General features: G+C 59.2%; 1 protein-coding gene across 4 annotated transcripts in view; it reads left to right on the top strand.

The window, feature by feature from the left end:
* Nucleotides 1–22945, top strand: part of CDH4 (cadherin 4) — a 507046-nt gene that overhangs the window by 187111 nt on the left and 296990 nt on the right. Inside the window, exon 2 of one of the 4 annotated variants that reach the window (XM_072735458.1) lies at nucleotides 7446–7573. The exons of the other annotated variants lie outside the window; for them this stretch is intronic. The gene's annotated coding sequence lies outside the window, so the exon portion shown is untranslated. The remainder of the gene's footprint in view (nucleotides 1–7445; nucleotides 7574–22945) is intronic. 4 annotated transcript variants of the gene reach the window in all.

Genomic DNA, 22945 nt, shown 5'->3' with positions numbered 1-22945 from the left:
GGTGGCTCAGCCCCAGCAGACCCGGTCCTGTACGGGGCACTGTAGTGCCCTAAACGTGGCCCTTAGGGTTCTCACTTGCACAGCAAGGGGAACCATCTAGATCTCCCGTCTCCAAACCTCTAGTAGGACAGGTGGCTCTGAGTGGCATGTGTGTGACTCTCGTGATGCTGGCAAACTTCACCACCAAACACTGATGAAAAGCAGAAGACGCAAAAAAGAGGGACAACACAGAATGACTTAGGTGACTGTGTGTCATGTGGAGCTTAGGTAGTGGATAGGATATTGAAGGTCCATAAAAACTGTGACTTGGTTGTAAAGAACAGAGAAAGAATTTCCTTTAGGGCAATTTTAAGACAAGTGCACATTTTTTTTTTAATTTTGACCCCGTGTGTATGTATTTTTTCTGTTGTGTTGGCAGTGTCGGTGGTGGCATTAGCGTGTTGGTGATGGTGGTATTGCTACTGGTTGCTGTGGTGTTGCTGGCAGTAGTGTGGTTGATGTTGGTGATTGTGGCTCTGGTGGTGTCATATTGGCAGTGTTGATATCAATGGTGGTGGTGGTGGTACTGTTGGTATTGGTAGTGGTTAGTGTTAACAGTAGTGTGGGTGTGGTGGTAGTGATGGTGTTGATTGGGTTGATGCTAGTGTTGGTGGTGGTAATATTGGTATTGGTGGTTAGTGTTGCTGACAGTGGTGTTGGTGTGGATGGTGGTGGTGGTGATGGTATTGATTGTGATGTTGGTGTTGGTGGTGATGGCATTGGTGGTGGGTGTCAATGTGGTGGCGGTGGTGGTATTCGTATTGGTGGTAGTGTTGCCAACAGTGGTGTTGGTAGTAGTGGTGTTGATGGTGGTATTTGTGTCAATGGTAGTGTTAGTGGTGGGTAGTGGTGGTGGTGGTGGTGCTGATTGGGTTGATGGTAGTGGTGGTTGTGGTATCCGTGGTGGTGGTATTAATGGTGGTGATGGTATTGATTGTGATGTCGGTGTTGGTGGTAATGGTGGTGGTGGTAGGTGTCAACGTGTTGGTGGTGGTGGTGATGGTGTTGATGGTAATTAGCGTTGCTGACAGTGGTGTTGGTAGTGGTGGTATTGAGGGTGTTGAGGATGGTGTTGGTATTGGTGGTTAGTGTTGGTGTTGATGGGCCTCTTGGTGAGTTCTTGCCTTCCCAGTGGAAGGCTCTGTAGAGACATGGCTACCTACCGAAGCATCACCGGGACTGGAGATGCCGGCAAAGAGGTGAGACAAGATGCCTGTCCCCGTGCAGCTCACCCGCCATCTGAGCAGCGCAGGCGCATGATGACCAAGTCAACATCCAGTGATGATATCAGAAAGCAAGTAGTGCTGTGGACACAGTAAAAATAGTAAACATAGATCAGCGGAGAGCTGGGCTCCTTTAAACTGAGTGACAGGACACGTGACTGAGGCACAGGGACAAGCGAAGCAGCTGGAGGCTGCATCGGGACCATGTCTGTGCTGAGTGCAGGGGCAGGAAGGCACGGGGGTCTGGTGGACGGGCGTGGAGCGTCATGTCTGGCGTGGAGCGGCCACAGTCACCGCCAGGGGGTCGGCCAGTGGCTTGGATTCAGCCCTGTGGGGGGGGCCCTGAGGAGGAATGAAGTATGTGAATTCACCTCGGGACTCAAGCAAATCACTCAAGCCCACGTGCTTTTAGCCCAGACGCTTTCCTGGAAATCCAGCAGAGCGGATCTTTCCCTCTCTGGACCTCTTTCTGGAAGAAGCCGAAGGTGAGTCCGCTCCGGACCAGCCGCACACCTTCAGCGTGGACCTTCCAGCGCCCACGGTCCACAAGACGGGCCGCGCTCAGTTTAGGGTCTGTCTTCCCCACTCCCGCCTGATACTCAGAAGTAACCCCGTGGTTCTCCGCATTTTTCTGCTTCTCACAGAACAATCTTCCCTTCTGTGGCTCGTTGCCTCTGTTGCCCATAAAAATATATTTTGGAAAAACAAGCTGCATATTGAGTGCTGCTGAGCTGCCGTAGGAAAGGCCTTGGTGGCCACAGCCCTGCGCGCCACGTCATCGGTTCTCCTTCGTGACGGCAGAGGTGTGGCTGGAGCAGATGGCACCGAGCGCCTTTGTGCCTCCCTGCGAGCGGTGCTCCCACAGGTGGCATCACGGTGTGGAGGCTGCGTCCCCACCCCGTCCACGGAGAGGCTGGTGGTCTAGCAGGTTCTGCTGGTCCTCCCTTCCCCCATAAGCCCAGTCCTTGCCCAGTCTTGTTGGGTGTCAACTCTCTGGCCAGAGTCATGGCCCCTCCCACCCCACCCCTACCCTGTGAGGTTGAGCCCCCCCACCTCCAGGGAGAGAGGGGATCCTGCGTGTGTTCTGCAAGGAGGGAAAGCAGAGAAGCCCAGCGGGTGGGCTCTGCAGGCAGAGGCGGCCCTGCCAACCCTGCTGTGGGGCCTCTGTGGTGCCCGGGCTCTCCCCCGAAACAAGACCTAAAAACCAGCAAAGTGAGACCCCGGGTTCTTGTTGCTGAGATAGTCCACCCGCTAAATTCCCCGCATGAAACACAGGGTGGGAGGGAAGCGTGCATCTGGCTGAGCTCATCGCCCACAGCCACGGAGGAGCCTGTCAGAGGTGTCAGTGCCCCGGGGGCCCGCCGTGGCGGGACAGTCCCCACGGACTCTGCGCACCAGCCCCCGGGGGCCCCAGAGCCGCCCTCCCAGCTCCCAATTGTTTAAAAAATTATTACTTCTGTTCATCCTGAAAGTTTAGAGATTTGCATAAAATGCTGCCTTCATCTTCCTTGTTTTTTTTTTTCTGAACTTGATAACGAAATCTCCGTCTCTGCCCTCACATGCTGTGTGCAAATCACTAAAATCTATAAACCTTGAATAGATTTAGAAAATCATACGCTGCTATGAAAGAAACCCATAAATGAGTCTTTGTATTTGAAGTTTTGTCATTTAACAAATGCATTGTTATCCATTATCCCTTCAGTACTTAATAAACAGCTCGTAATGAAATACAGAGGGGCACGATGGGAAGGGCTTTCTTCCCTTCCTTTTTTTCAAAAACAGCTATTTCCTTGCAGGTAGTAATTTTGTTTTAAGAAGAGCGATGTTTAGCGCCAGGCCTTTTAATAAAGTATGTGCGAGAGAATAATTCTCCTAAAACATTCTGTATCTACAGAAATCTATACGTGGGAGAACTTGAATTATTCTCTAATAGATTTTATTACATAGCAGTTAAGAATCTGTCTGAGAGACATCTAGTCAGAGGCATCAATCTTGGCTAACGAGGCACGGGAGAGAAAGGAACTTACTGGAAACCGGTGCCATTCCCTACTCGGGGGAATTCTTTGCCTGCTCCCGGGCTGCCCTTTCCTTCTGGAGGATCGAGCGCTCCAGGCCGCGGGCTGCGGGAGCCTGGGGCGCGTGCGCACACCGAACACGATAAGCCGCAAACAGGGAATCAGCTCGTGTTGGCTGAATCCACACTTTCTGGGGGTGTGCCCCGGGGAGACCGAGGCACCCAGAGGCCTGTCCTCAGGGAGCCCACCTGAACGGCAGGACCAGCAGGCAGAGACTCGGTCTCAGGAGCCAGGGGTGGAGGCCCAGGTAGGGGCACACCTGCCATGTTAATAAATTACCACCCGCGTGGAGCGTCTGTTAGGAAACTGATGGAAGGTGAGAGGGGACGCGAGGGAGCCAGAGGCGGAGAACGGGAGAGGGAGGGACACCCCCAGACCCCTGCGGCGTGGGCGAGGGCCACGGCAGGATTCTCGCCCAGTATCCATCGTGAAATCTTTCGGACTTACAGAAGAGCTGGGCGCGGAACACCTGGACACCCCCCGTGTAAATCCTGCCCTTCATGTGCTGCCGCGCGTGCTCCGTCCCACGCCCACCCCTACATCACCGTCCTTGTCCGGGTTCCAGAAGGGCAGTGGGGGTGCCAGCCGGCTGCACCCGGACACCCCAGCAGGATTTGCTGACATTTTTGAGGCAGACGGTCACAGAGAGAAAAACACACACGTTCTAAGTTCAACAGACGCATACACGTGCGCTACCAAAACTCCTATCAAGGCACAGAACATTCCAGAAAGTGCTCTTGTGCCCTGGTCAGCACTCCCCACACGCCTGGCCCCAGAGGCAGGTGCTGCTCTGACGTCTCCGTGTTGCCGCCCGTGTGCGTCCGCCCGCAGCGCACCTGTCCGGGCTGTACCGCGGCTTCCGTCTGGGTTTGGGTTTTGCCGCCCACCTGACAGCGGCGCTGCCCGCGTGCGGCTGTTGCGATCGAAGCCGTCGCGACCACCTGTAAACGCCCCGCCGGGGCAGGTGTTCCCGCTTCTCCTTGGCGACCGCTCTCGGCCGCGGTCCCTTCATCTGGCATCAGAGCGGCGGCCCCGGCGCCTACGTCCGCGCGGTGCCCTCCGCCCGTGTCAGGTGTCTCCGTGGACGGCGTGTTCGGGTCCTGCCTGATGTTCGTCTGTGTTTTCTGTTCCTGCCCTGGAAGGGGAACGTGTGTGGTCCTTTCAGGTTTATTATTGACGCGGTTGGAGTCGGATCTCCCCCTTGATGTTCGTGGTTTTGTCTCCCTTTGTGACCTCTCTCTCTCTCTCTCTCTCTTATCTTTCTTTTTATTTTAATTGATGCCTTTTTTTCTTTTAGAATTTTGCATTATTTATTGGAGTCTTACTTCTGCCCTTTGTTAGTTTAGGGTTGTTGTAGGGATTGCGGTGGACACCACAGTCCACTTGAGGCTTCATTCGGGGAGAAGCCGAGGCAGAGCCGTGGGAGGGCGGGCGGCGGGGGCCAGCCCGTCTGCAGTGCAGCGAAGGAGGATGTTCAAGTGTCTGGCGCGGGCGACCACAACGTACGCTCACGCTCTCCTTACCGTGTAAATATCGATGCTTTAATAATTGATTGTAAGCAAACCAGGGGATGGCATGGCTCCAGTTTTTATTACCTCTTTGAAGATAATTCAATTTAATAACTGCTGGATTTCTAAGTCCCCTTACTATTTATCGTAAGCATTGAGTGTTTAGATCAACTCCCGAGAACCAAACAGCCACGGCGGGTCTCGTCACCTGCCCCCCTCTGCAGGTGAGTCGAGGACGGTCACAGGAGGACCATCCCAAAAATGGACATGGTTTTTTGACCCAGGAGCAGTGGAAACTCTGTCCTACTGGCTCTGTCTCCTCTGTGAGGAGGAATTAAGCTGAGTGAGGGCCCCAGGGCTGTCTGGTCCTCTGGAGGAGCCTCCTCCAGGGTGTGCATGGAAGCCTGTGGGCCGGGAGCCTGGGGCAGAAGAGCTGGACGTATGGGTGAGTGAGGATCCGACTCGGAGCCAAGTGTCGGGCTGTGCAGGGAAGGTTTCTCAGCCCACCCTGCGTGGCTGGAGGGTGCATGGCTGGAGGGTGCCTGGCTGGAGGGCAGCCTGCCATCCCATAGGCCTGCATGTGCAGGGACCCCATGGGGGCAGTGGTTTGGAGTGAGGCCCCAGGGCCAGACGCCTCTGATTGATCCTGGTTCCCCCAACACCTCCAAGCCTCATGTGCTCATCCCCAGATTGGGCGGGGGGGGGGGGGGGGACAGTTCTGTGTCTGGGAGGGTCAGTGGCGTCATGCACCCAAAGCTCTTAGAAGAGCACCAGCCCATCCCAAGTGTCACGGAGGCATCACTGGGCCATTATAACTATTATTATTAATTTTATGATGGCTCTTGTTGCCGTGACAATGGCCCTCAGTGTGAGGACCACCGCTTTCCTGTTGGGAGCCACCGGGGCGTCCTCCTCGGATGTGGGGTCGCCCGGCTGCGCACGGCCTCCTCTGGCCTCAGCATGGGGGGAGCGGTCAGTCGTTCGTCTATATTACCGCCGTGTTTGTCAGGTAATGAAGACATGTCAGGTAATGAAGACAGCACGGGCTGCGCTGGGAAATGGAAATGAAATTTTTAATAGCATCTCCAGCAGTGACGAAGAAAGGAGGGCACAGGAAGCCCCAGCTCAGCGGCCACAGATTACAGAGTTGTTACTCACACTTGCCTTTGGAGGCATGAAGTGCGTTAAGATGCTGCCTTGGGAACGAGCTCACACTCGGGACTCGCTTGTGAAAACTGCGCGTTGTCCGAGCAAGGGCAGTGCACACACGCTGCCCGACAGGGCCAGGGCCCGCCCCGCCCGAGCATCAGGTGCCGCCTCAGACCACGACCGAGCTCACCCCCAAGGGATGTGCAGCCTGTGTGCGCTTGTGAAGGAGAGAAAGATAGAACGAGAGGAGTCCAGTGGCTGCAGCTGTAGTTTGTGTTCTTGCCCCTGGAGGTGTTCGGAGGCCCAGATCGTAGGAGCTCCTACAGCCGTCCACCGTGGGCAGGTGTTGTGATAAGATGTGACCCTGGTCGCCAGGGTGACCGCTGGCTGGGTCGCCACAGGGTGAGTGGGAGCAGTTCCTACAAATGTTTGTGGTTCGTCTCTGTGAGCTGTGTTGAGACTGTCGGCCAGTCGAGCGCCTGTCCGTGACCCAGGATCCCCAGAGAGCCTGGGTGCAGGAGGCTCACTGGGAGTTTCAGGCTCCTCGTGGGCACAGGCAGGTGTTCCTATGAGGCCTCTTGCCACAGAGTCAGGAAACGCAAACTCATTATGTTTGAAGATCTGGAACGGTTACCGCTCTGCAGCAGTCCACCGAGCGTGTCTCTCCAGGAAACTAATGCAGTCAGGGAAGAAAGAACTTTCTTCTCCGGTAGATAGCGGATGGTCTCCATTTTTTGTAGAGCCCTAGACTGGTCATACCTGGTCACGCTCAGAGCAAGAGGAAAGCCCAAGTGGGGAGGCAGCACCACAGTCCAGCATCATCACTCGAGCTGCTTCTCCGTATTAGATGCTAAAGCTCCAAAGTTTCAGGGTCAATGACTCCTTCCCCATAAATTAATAAATAAATAAATAAATAAATAAATAAATAAATAAATAAGTAATTCAGTCCCACCCGTGAGCAGCTGAGCGTAATTCGGACACTGGCCTCTCTGCAGAAGAGCTGATGCAGCTGGATGGAAGAGGAGGACCCAGGGAAACTGAGAGAAACAGAGTGTGGCCCCTAGGAAATGCCCCTGGTTATTGCTACTTACCTGGCTCCCTGTTCAGGGCGTTGAGACTCAAGAATGATTTTATTAGGCGAGCGGTGCAGCTGGGAAGAACCGTGGTCCAGACGTCAGGAGCCTCCTTCAGCCTGCTGACCCCACTACTTCTGAGGGCACCTGTCTCCACGACCTGGAGACGCTCTCTGGTTGCCCGACTCGGGAGGGGCTCAGTAGTGGGTGGAGGAGCGTGTTCCAGAGAGCATGCCGCGCCGCGTGGACTAACGGGGTTCCAGGGTACTTGTGGGGATAACCAGAGTCCACCTGTCGCTGTCACCACCATCGTTAGGGAGCCAGAGGGGAGCGCAGCTAGACCCCACTAATGAAGCTTCTCTGTTCTCTTCTTCCTAGGTAAGTGATCCCGCCGCCGAGCTGGACGCGCGTGCCCGTGACACACCCGCCTGCCTGCGAGAACGTGTCTCCCTCCCCTTGTTCCCCCGGGGCGCTGAGCGGAGGGCCCGTGTGAGCTGGGAGGATTGGTGAGCGCATCCGCCACTCCAGCCGCGTGAGAGCGACACTGGTCACACCTCGGGGTCTGTGATGCGCCGCTAACGTGCACGTGAGGAAGGGGCGGAGATGAGGTGGCCAAGCAGCGAACCAGTTTCTCTCTAATTCGAGAAACCAGCATAGAAAACAGTTTACCTCGGGGGTGCCTGGGTGGCTTGGGCGGTTGAGCCTCTGGCTCTCGGTTTCCGCTCAGGTCGTGATCTCAGGGTCGTGGGATCGAGCCCCACGTCGGGCTCCGCGCTCAGAGGAGAGTCTGCTTGGGATTCTCGCCCCCTCTCCCCTGCGCCCCCCACTCATGCGCTCTCTCTCTCTCTCTCAAATACATAAATCTTAAAAAGGAAGAAGGTGGTTAGACTCCACGGGGATGCGATCCCCAAGGCCCAGATGATGCAGAGCGCAGGATTCCCGCGTGAGCTTCAGGCCTAGCAGCCTGGTGGTGGTCGGTCTGTCCGTCTTGTTGCATGTGACCTGAGAGCATGGACACTTGCCGGGAGTCCGTTTCCTGCTCCCCGGTGTCCACAGGTTGGCTCTTTTGAGGCTAAGGTGGTTCTTTTGGTTTGTGGCAACTAGTTCAGAGGTGTTTTCAGGTTTTTTTTAAAAAAATTAACAATAAGTCGCTAACGGTCTGTCCTGCTCACTGGGAGGCAGCATCGGGTACAGTGTGATGTTGGCGTGGTCAGGAGATGCAGCCACTGACCTGAGCTGTGTGGGGAAGTCCTGCCCCGGCCCTGAGTGGTGGACTTGTCCCTCCCCTGAGCTCGTATGGAACCGTACCCGTGCTGCTCTTCCACAAAGAGAACAGCAAAGCCGAGCCGTGAGCTCTCCCAGGCCGGCCGTGCCGTGTGTTCGTACACTCCCACCTTGTGTCGCGTGGGGTTGGAGGCGTGGGGAGCTCAGGAGACCAAGGGAGGCCGGGAGCCAGGGTGATGGTTGTCCCTGCCTGAGCGCGCCCTGCCCACCTGCTGGGGGGGCTCCCCGAGCGCTACAGGGAGCCCCTCCCCCTTGGCGTGAGCTTCCCGGTGTCTGGGGAGTGGAGGAAAATGGGACGTCAGGAGAGAGAAGCCGTCCTCCTCCTCCTTTGTCGTCCCTGGTGGCAACTACTGTGGTCAGGAGACCAGCAATACCCCCGTCCGTACCGGCGGGTCCTAGCGGACGACAGTCCCAATGTTCTGAGACAAAACACCCGGAAGTTTCTGTGTGGTTGTTTGGCCAATTCACTTATTAAGACAGTGGGGTAACGTTGAAGTTAAACTCACCGACTTCCTCCAGGCCGCAGATGATTTGGCCTCGGGAAAATTCTCAGTGGCCTGGCGGGACCCAGGGAGAAGCCAGCCGGGAGCAGCGTGGACGGTACGCGCCCTGGGGAGCGCGGGGAGGACGGGGCAGTCGTGTTGCATGAGCCCGGGCAGCCAGACCCCCGGGGTGTTCGCTCTGCGTGGAGGAACCGGGTCAGGAAACGGGGTGCGCCGTGGGGCGGAGGCCCTCTGGGGAGAAGCAGCGGCTCGCCGCGGCCCGAGGGGGAGGGCATCGCTCTGCGCGGTCTCGGAGCGTGGCGAGGCGGCCCCGGTGCACACACCCGATTGTGAACGTGAGGGACTGTCTTTTAAAGACGACCAAGGACATAGGGGAAAGGTCACAAGATAAAGACTGGTTTCCCTAAAAGGGAACCCAAACCCTCCTTTGGAAACGCAGCCAGGTTGTCTTTGTGGGTTTGAGGGAGTGGGAAAGGGGGGGGCCGTGTTCTGCAGGTTCTGGGTCGGGCGGGGGGAGCCGGCCCTCGCCCTGACTCCGGCGTCTGCGGGAGGACTCGGGTCACAGGCCACGTGAGGACGCAGGTCAGAGTCCCCTTGAGTCCCGGTGCCGCCTCTGGCCGGAGGATGCCGATCCAGGGGTGGAAGTAACCACGTTGTGAGCGAATTGGCCGACCTTCCGTGTCATCGGCCTCATGGTGCCCAGCCCGGCAGGTGAGTCTGTGGGTAAAATGCTCGGTGCTCCCCGTTCGCTGTGAGGAGGGCCACTTAGTCCCACAACGGAACTGTGTGTCTTTGGCGAGAGACTTTCCCTGGACGTGCCCCTTCCTTGCTCGCTGCTCCGCTCCGGGCCGGGTCCTCTGGCTCAGTGCGGCCGCAGCGAGGGCCGCTCCTTTTGTCCTCCCTTGGATCGGGGCACCGCTGCCTCTGGGACGGGGACCTCACTACTGACGGGTGTCCTCAGGGCTCTCGAGTCCCCAGGCTCGGCGTTCGATGCCCCAGGCGGCACCCCACACGCGGTGCTGCAGAACACCCACTGCTCCGTGGGGTCACTCCGTGGCTGGACACCAGTGGGGCCGGGACACGTGACCCTCCTGGGACACCCAGGCCTTCATTCGTCCCGAGCCCGGCTCGGTCTGGGGTTCAGGAGGCCAGGTCGGCCTTTCGGGATCCAGTTGTAGAGCCGTGTGTCCAGCTTCACCTCTAGAGACGTGTTTGCCGCTGAAATGAGGCTCCGCATCGGTGAGTCCTGGGGAGGACTTCCGCCCCCGGGCTGTTTGGCAGCACCCGTAGCTCAGGGGCTCCCGGCCAGGGTGGCCCGCGCCCGGGAGGTGTTGGGCAGTGTCTGGAGGCATTTTGGTTGTCGCCACGCCCCGGGGTGAGGCATCCACTGGTGTCTGCAGGGGACAGTCAGGGGCACGGCTAGACGTCGCACGGGACAGCCCCCAATGCAGACGCGTCCTGCCCCAGGTGTCACCGGGGCCAAGGTTGAGAGACCCTGATGTCACCAGTGACCAGAACGTCAAAAGAATTAACGTTAACACCACAGGAATATTAATTTAAGGCATATTAACGCGACAGTTGAAACAGATGGTGTGCAAAGGGGATGCGCCACGTCATTCTCGAGCCCGTGAGGTCCGCGGGGTGCTTACGCCCCTCTTGCAGATGGGGACAGAGCCCCGAGGAGCCAGGCAGCGGCCAGGCTCACAGCGCATCACCGACAGAGCCGCCTGGAGCCGCCCGTGCAGCAGTGCCGCGTCCTCGGCCGTGCTGTCCACTCAGCAGGGGCCGGGCCGTGGGGCCTCCCTGTCGCGAACACTCGTGGGGCCAAACCCCAGGCTCCAGGCCCCTGCCCGGTACCTGGCCTCCCTGCGTGCCTGCCGCGTCCTTGCCACGTGCCAGTCTGACCAATGACCTAATTGGTGCCAGAAACATGGTCACAGCGGCTCTGCGTGGCGACGTTCGCCTCAATCTGGGCCCCGAGTCCGCGGGAAGGAGGCACACGCCCCCCTCGTCCCCACACACCTGCTCATCACTTTCCCGGCTCTACCCCGAGAGCTTGACTTAGAAGAAGTGTCTGGTTTGATGGGGGGAAGAAAAGACGAAACCACAAAGTGGGCGTACGAAGCACCGCGCGGGGAAGGTGTTCCTCTTCCAGGCACAGCTCAGCACTCCCGCCTTCACTGTTGAACATTTGGCTGAAGATACAGGGCTTGAGGCTATTTTTCTTGCAGAAGTTGTTTTTGATTCCACTTCTGCTTTCATTCACGGCTTGGAAGGAAGGCCTGGGATGTGAGGTGTGCGGGGCATGCCAGAGGCTGCCGCAGGTGGGGGTGAAATGCAAGGGGACAGGGCTGGGCAGGGCCAGGGGCAGGGCCAGGAGCAGGGGGAGGGCAGGGCCAGGGCTAGGGCCAGGGCCAAGGGCAGGGCAGGGGCAAGGCCAGGAGCAGGGCAGGGGTAGGAGCAGGGCAGGGCCAGGGGCAGGGCAGGGGCAAAGGCAGGGGCAGGGGCAGGGCAGGGGCAAGGGCAGGAGCAGGGCAGGGGCAGGGCAGGGGCAAGGGCAGGGGCAGGGGCAGGAGCAGGGGCAGGGCAGGGGCAAGGGCAGGAGCAGGGCAGGGCAGGGCCAGAGGCAGGAGCAGGGCAGGGGCAGGGCCAGGGGCAGGGGCAGGAGCAGGGCAGGGCAGGGCCAGAGGCAGGAGCAGGGCAGGGGCAGGGCCAGGGGCAGGAGCAGGGCAGGGCAGGGGCAGGGGCAGGAGCAGGGCCAGGGCCAGGGGCAGGCAGGAGCAGGGCAGGGGCAGGGCCAGGGGCAGGAGCAGAGCCAGGGGCAGGCAGTGCCAGGGGCAGGGGCAGGAGCAGGACAGAGGCAAGGGCAGGGGCAGGGGCAGGGCAGGGCCAGGGCCAAGGCCAGGGCCGCCGTCGGGACTGTTACCGGGCTGCCCGGGGCAGGGAGGCTCTAAGTCGGTCCCCCCGGCTCGCCGGGAGTGCGTTGTCCCCGCACACAGGGTAGCGGCTCTGGGATCCCGTCCACCATCCGGGAGGCAAGTGTATTGAAGAAGTAATTCGGTATTTGTGTGCCTTGCGGCCCAAGCACGTGCGCTCGCCCACAGGTTTGGGGCAGGGAGGGCAGACTCGCATGTGGCCAGGCCTGTGGTCTGCAGAAGGCCCCGGGGGGTCCAGGTGAGGATGCCCATCCCCATCCGCCAGCCCCTCAGCCCGCGGGGAGCTGCTCTTCTCAGTGGGGGGACCTGCTGCAGGGCGGCTGTGCGTCCCGGGGCCTTCAGGTCACCCAGAGAGCGACGGGGCCCAGCCACGCGGACGCAAGGCCACCGCCCGACTCGGTGGCCCGCCACCACCCGGTTCCCCCACCTGCGGCTTTAGTGACCCGCACCCCACTTTCAGGGCGTTGGCTTTTCTCCTTTGGCCGGGTGAGTTCGCAACATGTTGTGTGAGTTTTTCAGTAGAATATAGTTTCTTAAGTCAGATGCAACAACTAAAAATAAATATATGTACACACACATACACAGACATTTATAAATACAGGCATTTTCTCCAAAGGTAATTTTTCTAAAAGCCAGAATAGCTTTTGGGACCACATCTAATTAGGAGATTGTAGAACAACGCAGAGCCATCTTGATTATAATAACCGTCTTCAGATAATGCGGTGTTAAATTAGCTCACTCAACATCTATTTTGTAAGTGGATTTGGTTTATTTTTAGTTCTTATTTGAAGCCAGGAATCCAAATGGAGACGAAGGGTTTCAGCGAGCGAGCGTGTGAGACCAAGGGGAAGGCGCCCGCGGGGCCGGGCCTGGCGGCTCCTCCACCAAGCTCTGTGCTTCTCGGGAGGAAGTTTGAAGAAGAGGCGCCGTCGGGGCGGGCAGGGTTCGCTCGGCCTCAGAGCCGAGCTTCCACGCGAAGGAAAGCAAGTGGCGGCTCGTCCTGCACGCGTGCGAGCGCGGCCCTCAAATTGCCAAGGTCAACGACAAGGGGAAACCCGAGGCGCCATCCCAGCCCCGCGGGGCCTACGGAGACGCGAGGCCCCAGCGTCGCGAGGGGTCCTGGGTGGGATCCCGAGGACGACGTCTGAATAAAGCACAGACGCGGTTCTAACCGCGGGTCCGTATCGGTTTGTGACCCGCCTGAGGCTAGCGGGACGGGAAGCAGGTGCAGAGGGCGCGGGGCCTCTCTCTACCGCGTTGGCAGCCTTGCGGTAAATTCAGAACTATTCTAAAGTGAAAAGGCTGCGTTAAAAAGCATAAACAAGGGATCCCTGGGGGGCTCAGCGGTTTGGCACCTGCCTTCGGCCCGGGCCCTGATCCTGGAGACCCGGGATCGAGTCCCACGTCGGGCTCCCTGCATGGAGCCTGCTTCTCCCTCTGCCTGGGTCTCTGCCTCTCTCTCTCTCTGTGTGTGTGTCTCATGAATAAATAAATAAAACTGTTTTTTAAAAAAAAAAAGCATAAACAAGACACATCAGAGCACCCGGTGCTCTATCCCTGGAGAAAAATCGCGGCCGTGCCGTGTTTGGGGGCACTGTGTCGTCTCTCCGCCCAGCGGTTCGCAGAGGGAACCCAGGTGGGGGTACAAGTTCGTGTCGTGCTGTTTCCGCTTCTTCTGGAAGCGTCGTCCCCGCGTCATGAAAAGTGGCCCCTCAGTGCATCAATAGGGCGATCAGTAGGTAAATAGATGCGCTCTCGGAGAACGTGGCATCCTCCTGAAGCTGGAAGCAAATTCAGAAATGGGTTCCATGTAGCAGAGTCTTCACCCCGCGTGCAGCCCGGGTGCCCCTCGGTGCTGGGTCCTGGAGAGGCCGCCCTCACCTGTTGGAAGCTGGTCCGAGGGGCCTCGCGCGCTGGCTGGTGGCTGAGGACGGGTGGCACAGTAGTTACTGCTGATTAATCAGTAATTAATCTTCCAAAGCCGACACCGGAGCGTTCTCTAAAGTGATTGCTCCTAAAATGCTTTCCGGCCCCCCCCCACCCTCTGCATCTCCTTCTGATGACCTACTTCTGGCCTCCGCTCCCCGCCCTCGCGGAACTGGGTCACGCGGGGAGGCAGGCGTCGTGATGTATGTTCCCGTAGCCTCAGCCACTTAACCTGCCGCTCCGCCGGGCCGGAGACGACAGGAAGCTGATTATTCACAGCGCAAGCAGGCGGCGGCTCGGGGTAGAGGATGGTCAATTTAAACGATCGGGGCTCGTTTCTCCCTGTGTTTGAGAATCTCTGTGGCAGGCCTGGCAGAAAAAACCCACGGGGTCTTCGGAGTTCACACACTCACGCACGCACGCACAGCCCAGCTGCCACAGCGGAGGGGACGTGCAACAGCGGAGATCTGACGATCGTAGATGGGCGACAGCCTCGGACACCCAGCTACCCGGGCGCGGCGCCGAGCCAGGCCCTGATTAGGACTGTGCCATTGCTCGGGGACCTCGCCTACGCGTCGGTCGACACCGCGGGGCCTGATGACAAACCCAGGGTCGGCAGAAACGAGACTTTTTTTTTTTTCCGATGCAAACACACGAGGGAACGAGTCTATTTCAGTGCAGACGAAGGGTCCCTTCGTGAACGTGCGGCTTCCCAGCGCGCCCGCGTGGCAGTTCTCAAGGGCAGATGAAGAGAACTCACTCTCCGTAGGCATCCTATCAGGAATGGGGAAATTTTGCAGATACTGACCCTGCGGTATATCCGTGAGGGGGGAAAAAATAAAATTGAGCTGCACAACTTAGCGTGTTGGAGGGCTTCACAGTCAAGGCATGGAAGTAGAGGGTAGCGGAGGAACAGAAGGAAGGGTGAGGTGTCCCGTAGGCTGGGTCCCCGGATGTGGATTTGTAGGCTCTGCCTCGGAAAACTGCAGCGTGTGGTGTGGACCGGGGCTGGGAATGGGGTCTCTGCACCCCGAGGCGATTCCAGCGCCCGCCCGCCCGCCAGCCGCAGCCCAGCTCCACGATAACCCAGAGGTGGAAACTTCCAGCTCAGTCGCTGACACCTGCCGGTGCCTCCCGCCTCGCCCTCCCGAGCACACCTCCCCGAAGACGACTTTGGACACACGTTGCGCACACTGTGGTTCGTAATCCCCCGGACAGTCCAGTGACCGCGACGGACATCCAATCCCATGGCGGAGATGCAGCCGGCCACCCCCTGCGCCCCCGCACCAGGCGGCAGGACTACCCCGTCCCTCCGGGGGGGAAGTCACCGGCCCACCTGGCAGGCCAGCGCATTCAGATAATAAACGTGCACCGTCGCCCGCCTTGGACGGAGGTGACGCCCCGCATCCGTGCCAACCCCCTGAACCAGGCCTCATGCCTTTGCTCACAGTCCCCTGGGGGTGATCGGGGCCCCATGGAACGCACGGCCGCGGCCCGTCCAGGAGCACACCCCGCGCCCGGAGATGTCCTTCTGCTAAACACCCCTCGAAAGAAGCACCCGAGAGTATAGACGCCGGCAGATTCCAAATCACTAAATTTCTGGGTTGAAGATCTTTCTGATCAGATTTTCAAACAACTTTAAATGAATAACACTCCACTGAAAAACACACACAAAGCTATACAGGCTTCAATAAGGAAATTTCAAACGCTGAATATAGATGCAGCTGATATTTACAATGATTCCCAAATGATGTTAACCCAGCATTAGCGCGGTTTACAATTGATTTTAATGAGAACCTTCACCATATGGAAAAATCCCCCCGCCCCCTCTCTCTCTCTCTCCCTCCTTTCTTACCCCTAAAATACGACGCTCGCTCCGTTAACATCCTGAGATACCAGCTGCGTGCGAAAATCTCGCTATCAGCATCTGGGAAGGGTAATAGGATGTCCTTACCTCTGAAGTGCGAGATGTGACGCTGCGGTGGGGGGCGGGACCGGCCCTTCCCCTTCCCTGGCCCTTCCCCTTCCCCATCCCCTTCCCCATCCCCTTCCGCATCCCCATCCCCATCTCCATCCCCATCTCCTTCCCCATCTCCTTCCCCATCCCCATCTCCTTCCCCATCCCCATCTCCTTCCCCATCTCCTTCCCCATCCCCTTCCCCATCCCCATCTCCTTCCCCATCTCCTTCCCCTTCCCCTTCCCCATCCCCATCTTCCCCATCTCCTTCCCCTTCCCCTTCCCCATCTCCTTCCCCTTCCCCATCCCCATCTCCTTTCCCATCCCCATCTCCTTCCCTATCCCCTTCCCCATCTCCTTTCCCATCCCCATCTCCTTCCCCAACCCATTCCCCTTCCCCATCCCCTTCCCCATCCCCATCTTCATCCCCTCCCCTTCCCCATCCCCTTCCCCATCTCCATCTCCTTCCCCTTCCCCTTCCCCATCTCCTTCCCCATCCCCATCTCCTTCCCCATTCCCTTCCCCATCTCCATCTCCTTCCCCATCCCCTTCCCCATCCCCATCTCCTTCCCCATCTCCTTCCCCTTCCCCATCCCCATCTCCTTCCCCATCTCCTTCCCCTTCCCCATCTCCTTTCCCATCCCCATCCCCTTCCCCATCCCCATCTCCTTCCCCATCTCCTTCCCCTTCCCCTTCCCCATCTCCTTCCCCTTCCCCTTCCCCATCCCCATCTCCTTCCCCATCTCCTTCCCCTTCCCCATCCCCATCTCCTTTCCCATCCCCATCTCCTTCTCTATCCCCTTCCCCATCTCCTTCCCCATCTCCATCTCCTTCCCCATCCCCTTCCCCATCCCCATCCCCTTCCCCTTCCCCATCTCCTTCCCCATCCCCTTCCCCATCCCCATCTTCATCCCCTCCCCTTCCCCATCCCCTTCCCCATCCGCTTCCCCATCCCCTTCCCCATCCCCTTCCCCAACCCATTCCCCTTCCCCATCTCCTTCCCCATCCCCTTCCCCATCTCCATCTCCTTCCCCTTCCCCATCTCCTTCCCTATCCCCATCTCCTTCCCCATTCCCTTCCCCATCTCCATCTCCTTCCCCTTCCCCTTCCCCATCTCCTTCCCCATCCCCTTCCCCATCCCCATCTCCTTCCCCTTCCCCTTCCCCATCTCCTTCCCCTTCCCCTTCCCCATCCCCATCTCCTTCCCCATCTCCTTCCCCTTCCCCTTCCCCATCCCCTTCCCCATCCCCTTCCCCAACCCATTCCCCTTCCCCATCTCCTTCCCCAACCCATTCCCCATCCTCATCTCCTTCCCCATCCCCTTCCCCTTCCCCATCTCCTTCCCCATCTCCTTCCCCATCCCCATCTTCTTCCCCTCCCCTTCCCCATCCCCTTCCCCAACCCATTCCCCTTCCCCATCCTCTTCCCCTTCCCCATCTCCTTCCCCATCTCCTTCCCCATCTCCTTCCCTATCCCCTTCCCCATCCCCTTCCCCATCCCCATCTCCTTTCCCATCCCCATCTCCTTCCCCTTCCCCTTCCCCATTCCCTTCCCCATCCCCTTCCCCTTCCCCATCCCACCACCCCCTCCTTCCTGGCCCCTGTACCCCCTGCACCCTGCTGTCCCCCCTCCTGCCTTCCTGGCCCCTGGCTCCTGTCACTCACATCTCCCCTTAAAGCCAACCTCAATAGCCACCTCCTCCAGGAAGCCACAGGTGATTACAGATCCCTTCCCTGCACATATAGCTGAATCTCAGATCAGCCTCCGTGCCTCCCTCATGTGTCACTTGAATCACAGCAACTGCCGTGCAGCCCCCTGCACGAATCTTCCCTCCTTGCAGCTTCCTCCAGGCAGGAGGCAGAGCCTGGGAGCTGGTCTGCGGCCGGGGGGGGGGGGGGGTGGCAGCACCCATGGGCGTCTGTGAGGACGGCTGCCCCACCCCGCTCACCCCTCTGCCCCCCGGCTCCACCCGCCTCCGTCCGAGCAGGGGCAAGGGCATTAACTGAGTGACCAGATTTTTACTGAGGCCGCGTCTTCACGGGGCCTGGAGTTGGCTGGTGATGTATCGACACAGTCCTCAGCAGGGGAGCCGCGTTAGGAGTGGCAGGTTGATTTAGCCTCGGAAAACACAGATGGAAGCTTGGCTCAAATATTCATCATCTCAAGAGCAGCTCTGGAATCGTGGTCCAGAGGATTTAGGGGGTCGTAAAGAGGACGTCGGGAAGGGCTGGTCTCCCGGAGGCCTCGGGACAGCTGGCCTCAAGCCCGGGGCGAGGGGCTGGTTCACAGCCCGGGCGACCCTTCACCTGGAGACCAGGTGCCGTCGTCCCTGCACCTCCCTCAACGGCGCAGCACAGGTTCAGAATCGTGTGTTGAGGTGGGAGAAGAGAATTTTTGTTCAATGTGGAATTTTCTTACTTTTACATCTGGCAGCCCACGGAAGGTTTAAAACCTCAGGTGGCCCAGCGCCCCATCCCCCTCGGCTTGCAGCATGCTATTAGGCGGGAACGGGGTTTCCTGGCTCCCTGTCCGCCGTCCCTCCTGACGACGTGATTGAGCCGTGGACTCCGTCACAGGGACTGTCACCCTGCGTGGAAATTCGAGGAGCAAATGCGCGGCGAGTGCCCGGCTTCCGTGCCCCAGTGCAGTCCGCCCACCGTAGGGCACGATCCCTCTCTTAACTACAACCAGGAGCGGAGAGTACTATGCACGGTTACAGGCAAAGACAAAACAACTGCATCTGACTTTTTTGTCTTCTCAGAAGGCTCATCTCAGTGCCTCCCCCCTTTCCTCCCTCTCCTGGGGCTGGTCCAGTTTTCACACAGACCGCCTCCCCTGCACCTGCTCCCGGGCGAGCCCCAGAGCCCCTGTGCCCGTCAGCCAGGCCCTGACCCTCCTTCCGCAAGCCGCCCCCTTGCTCAGATGCTCCCCATGACGGGACCATGCACTGGTGTCAGGAGGAATGGGGGTCCCTACTCTGGCAGCCAGCCTCTGGGCCACGGGCTGGAGAGTGGACACGGGCCCCTTTTCCCACAGCCCTGGGGCCTCAGTCCGGCAGGGACAGGCCCACAGACTTGCACATCCGCCCTAATGGAGTGGCCCATTCAGCCCCTCCCCTGCCCTGCCCTGCCCTGCCCTGCCCTGCAGTTGGTCCCCAGGACAACGACTGTCATTTATGGAACCCACGTCGGACACTATGTGACCATCCCATCCCTCATCTCTTGGACCCCTCGTAACTATAACCTTGAGGTCGATACGATAACACCTTCCGTTTTACAGAAGGGGAAACCAAGGCACGGTGCCTGAGCTGCACCACACGCAGGAGGCAGGATCTGTGCTCTCGCCACCCCGGATACGAGCCACGGCACCACGGAACATAGTTCACAAGCTCATCCAGCAGACGGCTCGGCAGCTGGGCTGTTTCAAAACACAGTGTCAGCTGGTGGAGAGCCCGGCCGGTGGTAACCGCACAGAGCCCGTGCTGGCTTGGGAGGAAATGTCAGCCCGCCGTCTTGCCAAGAGAGGTCACCACAAATACCCGCGCACTGTTCCCAGGTCAGGAAGAGTGAGGTCGGCGCTCACGCCCAGCTCCTTTGCAGAAACTTGCCTCCAGCATGCCTGCCTCGCCGTCCAGAGCACCTCGTCCTGGTCAGGACACCAGGCAGGGCTCCTTTCAAAACCTACAACCACTCCTGTTTTTATAACTCAGGCCTTCCTCCCTTTATTGGGATATACCACCCCGAAGATGCACAGGTGACAGCACCCAGCCGGGTGACTGTTCACACACAAGACCCCAGTGTAGCCAGCACCCAGGTCAGGTCACCCCGAGCTCTGGTCCCACCATCCCGAAGGGTGGCCAAATTCCCAAACTCAACCTTCTCGACTAGTTTGCCGGACTCTGAATGTGAGGTAGGCACGGTCTCTTGTGGCTCGAACCTTGAGCGGGGCGAGAGGCTTGGAGTCCGTCCGCGGTGTCATGTGCAGCCCAGCGGGTCCATCGTGCATTTGCTTTTCCTCTGCAGACGGAGACCAGGATTGTTGATCCATCGCCGGCTGACGGCGCTGGGGAGATGTCCAGGATCAGGGCTGCGGGGACTCCCGGGCTCGGGCATTGCCGTGGCCTGGCCCAGGTGTGTGCCCCGCCTCAGTGGAGCCCTGCAAATGGCCCTCCAGGGGCGCCGGCCGACAGCCCTGGGGCCGCCTAGGAGCCCCCAGTGTGACTTGTTCCTCAGCCACTCCCGACCCCGGAGCTTGGCGAGTGGCTAAGCCCCTCGGGCTACAGGGTGAGGGTGACGCCCGTGCCACCCTCACAGGATTGTGGAAGGAACTGAACGAGCAGGTAATGACGGCACAGTGCTGGGAACGGGACCGCCGGAATCGGGTTCCCTGTTACTCCCCCCACCCCGTGTTTCATCCCAAGCAGCCCGCTCGCTGCCAGCCCGGGATCCCCCCTCAGAGCCCGCAGGCCACTCCCGTTTCACCCGCTGTCGCTTCAGGTGTCTGCACACGGAGTCCAAATCCTATGTGCCTTTCAGGGTCTCTTCCCCCTCAATGCACAGGTGTGGCTGCAGCAGCTTCAGGGGGACTTCCCGTGGTCGGGACCCGCGGTCACCAGGAGGGTGTGGCGTGCGTCACCTGTTCACTCTCAGGGACCATGTCCTTTTACTCATCAGATACGGCCTTTGGGTTCCAAAAGAACTTTTAAGACGTAATGATTGTGGGGATCCCCGGGTGGCTCAGCGGTTAAGCGCCGCCTTCAGCCCAGGGTGTGATCCTAGAGACCCAGGATCGAGTCCCACGTCGGGCTCCCTGCATGGAGCCTGCTTCTCCCTCTGCCCGTGTCTCTGCCCACCCCCTGCCCCCCGTCTCTCATGAATAAATAAATAAAATCTTAAAAAACAAAGAAAGTAATGATTGTTACTGCAGGGGTCTAGCCCTCCCTCCCTCATGTGTCCCAGGCACTGGGCAGGTACTCCTACCACCATCATCCCTTTATTGACTATCCCTAGTTCCCAAACCCAGGAAGCCCGTGTAGCCTCCACAGCCAGCCTGCAGGGCTGCTGTCGTTCCCATTTTAAGAGCAACCCAAGGTGCAGGGGAGGGTCCCCAACCACAGCCGTTAGCACTCTGTCCCCCCTCCCCAATAGGAAGAGTACCCTTGAAGGACAGACTGGAATCTGGACAGAACTAGATTCCCTAAAATGGTGGGGCTACATCCATCCACTTCTCTACTTATCCACCCACCCACCCACCCATCCATCCATCCATCCATCCACCTGTCCATCTATCCACCCGTCCACCTGTCTACTTATGTATCCATCCGTCCATCCGTCCATCCACTCCTCTACCTATCCATCCATCCATCATCATTCATTCACTATCATGGGGCCATCCATTCATCCATCCATCCGCTCATGTGATGCAAGCTCCTGGGACCCCATCATTGGGGTGATGCCACCTCTTGCTGGACTTTCTAGAAGCTGAGTGTGAGCATCACCCCTCATGTGACTTGACCGGTGAAAGTGTCCTGTTGTCCTAGAGGCACCACCGCAAGATTGGCTTGTTGGGCTTCTCGGGTCTGTGTGCGAATTTGACCTGAGACCCAGGAGCGGGGGCGGGGGGTGCTGAGGAGTTCTGGGCCTTTCCTGCCCAGCCTAGGTCTCGTCCTGGCAGAGGCCATCCTGCTTCTCAGTGTGTGTACTCCCTGCCTGCCCGTTCACCTCCCTCCCTGCACCCCTGGACCAGGGGGGCCCCATGCTGCCACCCCTGCCCCACCCAAGCCCCCATGCGGGGAGCAGCGTCTTCCCACCCAGTGATGAGGGAGCAGGAGCGGGGCAGGCCTGGGGCAGTGCTCCCAGGCTGCAGGGGGAGGAGCCAGGCGAGCTGGGCTGCAAGACCAGGCTCCCCCCACCGACGCCCCTCCCCACCCCAGATGGAAAGTTGATGCAGGTGGGACCACAGTCTGTGAACTCCGTGAAAACGTGAGAGAGGGGCCCCGCCGCTCCGGACACCAAATGTTGTGCGCATTAAAGTTTAATTCGATCTTTTTTAATATCACATTAAAACGTTTCCATCCAGGAACGGAATGGTTATAGCGCGTATAAATCTGCCATACACACAGTGTCTCATTTATATTAGCTTTTATTTAACTTGGTAAAAGGTAATTTGCTTTTATTAATTGATTCCTTCTCCTCCTCCAGTCTGGCAGGCCGTGGGGACCCTGGGTGGGGACGCATGCGGGGCAGCTCCCCCCGGCCCCCAGGGCTCCCCCTCACCTGGTGCGAGCGCTCGTCTTGCAAGGATGCTGCGGGACGGCCAGGGCGCCTGCTTCCCCCACAAGGCCTCACCTCAGGGCGCCCTGGCCGGTACTGACCGCTCAGGGGGGTCGGAGCCCTTGTCGGCCTCCTGCCTTAGGGGGGTGTGTAGAAAACGACCCCCATGCAACTGCTGACTCGTGGGCGCACCTGGGCAGTGGCGCTGGCATCTGGGATGCGTGGCCTGCGTCAGGCTGTCCACCTCCGTCGGCCGCTGGTGCCCCAAAGAGACTCGGTGTAACGAGCCCCTGCCTGAGCTGTGTCCTGATGGTCCCTCGGCCCACCTGCCTGTGTCCGTGACCCAGCTCCCCCGCGCTGGCTGGCACCGTGCATTCACCCACCTTCCTCCGCCCATCTCTCCACCCTCAGAAGTGTGGGGCCCGCTCTGTGCTGGGACTGTGCCTCAGTTTCCTCATTTGTGCTGGGACCTTTGAGCTGCTGTCGGGTCACAGTCTGGTGCATCCCCAGGTGAATTTCTGGGTAGGTCGACACGCGGGGCAGCACGGGGGCCGCCAGGTTCATCTAGAGCCCATCCTCTACACCGCGTCCCCGTCCTGATGCAGAGCGCCCCAGCCACGGAAGGCTGCCTCCAGGCCGAGAGCGGTCATCGTCCGTGGAATCCGCTCTAGAAACACCTCGGCATGTCGCAGGTGCCACGGGCGGCGGGCAGCAGACCGGGTGCCAGGCGGCTTCAGGACGGGCGGCTGGGGTGGGATCGGCAAGCAAGGGTCCGCCTTCCACCCGGGGAGGAGACAGCATCCGCGTGGCCCCTGGGTCACCGGCACCCGCGCTGCCCCCGTCACCTGCAAGCAGTGGGTTGCTCGCAGGACTGGGAAGAGCCATAGCCCCTTCCCCCACGGAACCTTCGTGCCAACTTCACTTTGCTACAAAAGTAATATTGAAAATGGCTGGTGTTGGGGAAAAGGTATTTATGACAAGAGCCAAGAGCTCCTGGCGG

The sequence above is a fragment of the Vulpes vulpes genome, chromosome 14, assembly GCF_048418805.1.
Source record: "Vulpes vulpes isolate BD-2025 chromosome 14, VulVul3, whole genome shotgun sequence".
In the NCBI taxonomy this organism is placed as follows: Eukaryota; Metazoa; Chordata; class Mammalia; order Carnivora; family Canidae; genus Vulpes; species Vulpes vulpes.
This window is presented reverse-complemented; position numbering and strand designations above follow the sequence as displayed.